We start from the raw sequence: 3,619 nt of genomic DNA, 5'->3' as shown, positions 1-3,619 counted from the left end.
TCAGTCATCGGCCGTCTGGTCTCTCTGGCCAGCATCACGTAGACCACAGACCTCTGGTCACCATTAGTACACACACACACACACACACACACACACACACACACACGTCCTCTTGTACAGTATCTCTGAGTCCGATGGTTAAAAGACCCGGGCGCCCCGGTTCCGTTCCCCATTAGCGCTCCACGATGATGGAGCGGCGCTGAGTTTCCTCTGCTTTGATGGCAACAAAAATAGAAAAATCCCAAGATAAAAAAATAAAAAATACATTTATTTGTCTCTGTTTAACATGTTTTCTTTGTTCTCACATAGAGTCGGAGGCACATACGGGTTGATGGGAGGAGTTACCATGGGTATATACACTACCGTTCAAAAGTTTGGGATTACCCAGACAATTTCGTGTTTTCCATGAAAACTCACACTTTTATTTATCAAATGAGTTGCAAAATGTATAGAAAATATAGTCAAGACATTGACAAGGTTAGAAATAATTATTTATATTTGAAGTATACATTTTTTTCTTCAAACTTTGCTTTCGTCAAAGAATGCTCCTTTTGCAGCAATTACAGCATTGCAGACCTTTGGCATTCTAGCTGTTAATTTGTTGAGGTAATCTGTTGACATGTCACCCCACGCTTCCTGAAGGACCTGCCACAAGTTGGATTGGCTTGATGGGCACTTCTTGCGGACCATACGGTCAAGCTGCTCCCACAACAGCTCAATGGGTTGAGATCTGGTGACTGTGCTGGCCACTCCATTACAGACAGCAGACCAGCTGCCTGCTTCTTCCCTAAAGAGTTCTTGCACAATGTGGAGGTGTGCTTTGGGTCATTGTCCTGTTGGAGGAGGAAATTGGCTCCAATCAAGCGCTGCCCACAGGGTATGGCATGGCGTTGCAAAATGGAGTGATAGCCTTCCTTATTTAAAATCCCTTTTACCTGGTACAAATCGCCCACTTTACCAGCACCAAAGCAGCCCCAGACCATCACATGACCTCCACCATGCTTGACAGATGGTGTCAGGCACTCTTCCAGCATCTTTTCACCTGTTCTGTGTCTCACAAATGTTCTTCTGTGTGATCCAAACACCTCAAACTTGGATTCATCTGTCCATAACACCTTTTTCCAATCTTCCTCTGTCCAATGCCTGTGTTCTTTTGCCCAAACCAATCTTTTCTTTTTATTGTCCAGTCTCAGATATGGCTTTTCTTTGCCACTCTGCCTAGAAGGCCAGCATCCCGGAGTCGCCTCTTCACTGTCGACGTTGACACTGGCGTTTTCGGGTACCATTTAAAGAAACTGCCAGTTGAGGACCTGTGAGGCGTATATTTCTCAAACTAGAGACTCTAATGTACTTGTCTTCTTGCTGAGTTGTGCACCGGGCCTCCCACTTCTCTTTCTGCTCTGGTTAGAGCCCGTTTGTGCTGTTCTCTGAAGGGAGTAGCACACACCGCTGGAGGAAATTTTCAGTTTCTTTGCAATTTCTCGCATGGAATAGCCTTCATTTCTAAGAACAAGAATAGACTGGCGAGTTTCACAGGAAACTTCTTTTTTTCTGGCCATTTTGAGAGTCTTATCGAACCCACAAATGTGATGCTCCAGATAATCAACTAGCTCAAAGGAAGGCCAGTTTTATAGCTTCTCTCATCAGCATAACTGTTTTCAGCTGTGCTAACATAATTGCACAAGGGTTTTCAAGGGTTTTCTCATCATCCATTAGTCTTCTAAGGTGATTAGCAAACACAATGTATCATTAGAACACTGGAGTGATAGTTGCTGGAAATGGGCCTCTATACACCTATGGAGATATTTCATTAGAAACCAGACGTTTCCACCTAGAATAGTTATTTACCACATTAACAATGTATAGAGTGTATTTCTGATTGATTTAATGTTATCTTCATTGAAAAAAACAATGTTTTTCTTTGAAAAATAAGGACATTTCTAAGTGATCCCAAACTTTTGAACGGTAGTGTATATGTCTTGCGCTCATGGTCCAAAGGCACTGAGTCAGAGGAAACGACGCTCACGGGAAATGAGAGCGTGAGTCAGGTCCTGTTCCTGTCGTCGATGCTGTCACCACGACCACCAAGCAGCAAATAGGAACGCATGACTTCTGCACAGGAACTACTTCCACACCCTGATGGGATCTGGACCAATAGCACACACTGTCTTATTTGGGGTTGTGTCTTATACTATTGCAACTGTGAATATTGTCACGTACCAACAACAAAGCCAAATTCCTTGCATGTGCAAACACACTTGGCAAGAAACGGTTTCTGATTTTTTTATTTTTCATTTCCAATTTTTTTTGCCAAAATTGAACCGGGCGACATTGCACACAGACTCTTGCAAAATTGTGAAATTTATATGTTTCCCCCCAAAACTTTCTGTCACATGTATTTGAAATTTAGATTTTAAATTCAATAGATATAGTGGAATATTATTCTACTATATCCATTGTTGCTTTTATTCTTTGGTAGCTGCGACCGCTCTAACTGAGCCTCTGAGGGAAATTCAGGTATTTTTTTCCTCTTATAGGCTACATGGAAAAAAAAGAAGCTCTTTATTAGCCAGATTTACTCCAGATTTGTTTATTTTTCACCTCACTCATTAAAAATAAACTCAATGCAAAATGCAGTACGCCAACATTTCTCAATCAAAGATAGAAATCTTTTTCCTTTCAGTAAATATTTTTGTGTTCTCACATAAAATCTTCCCTTTGGTTGGTTTACTTTGTACTTTCACAGATCACATGCGGTAACACATGGTGTCATTTCATGGTTGATGTGGTACGCAGAAGAAGGAGAGATACTTTTGCTGACATGCTTCTAGTGGAACGAGTAAGACCAGCCAAGTATTCCCAAAATATGCATATTCTCGTTGTTCAATTGCATAACAACAGTGTCTGTGATTGTTGTCAGCACTGGCCCTCTCTCTCTGTTGGTCAAAATAGTACACAAACCAATCAGAGTTGCTCTCTCTCTCTCTCTCTATTGCTCTCCATCCTTGGAAATCTGCTGAGTGACAGTGGCCATGGCAACAGCCCCGGCTTCCGTGCGGCTCCCTTTGCGCCCCCCCCCCCCCCCCCCCCCCGCTGTGCAGCGATTGACGGCACTTAAATGTGTCGTGGAGTAATTGGGCTGTGGACCGGATGAGATATGTCCCCTAAGGTGTGACAGAATGTGAGAAATGGAGCAGGTGGTGGAAGCCCAGAGGCTCCCCCCCCCCCACCCGGTACCCATCGCGGTACTCAAACCGACGGTTGTTTCCTCCACCAGGTGTAAACCAGTCCTGTGACAGCGTGCAGTGTCTGGGAATTCACCAGTACGTCGTAGGTTTTGGATAAGGGGGCGTGGCAATAATACCGTGACACGTTGTACGCAGGCCCCATTGAGTTATTGACTGAATCTGACCAGTTATGACTCCCCGAAACAAGTAATTTGCATGCCAATAAACACGCCAGTGGGTGCAAGTGATGTCATTCTTCCACAACTGCGGGGCTGTCGGCCTGAACATGTCATCAATCTTACAAAAAAACGTCCATTTCCACAGATCTAGAATCAGTTCTTCGAAAGGTTCGAAGACTTTTTCCTCCTGCCAACTTCGGAGGACCTTTTCAG

Source organism: Pseudoliparis swirei, chromosome 12 (assembly GCF_029220125.1).
Source record: "Pseudoliparis swirei isolate HS2019 ecotype Mariana Trench chromosome 12, NWPU_hadal_v1, whole genome shotgun sequence".
Classification (NCBI taxonomy): domain Eukaryota; kingdom Metazoa; phylum Chordata; class Actinopteri; order Perciformes; family Liparidae; genus Pseudoliparis; species Pseudoliparis swirei.
This window is presented reverse-complemented; position numbering follows the sequence as displayed.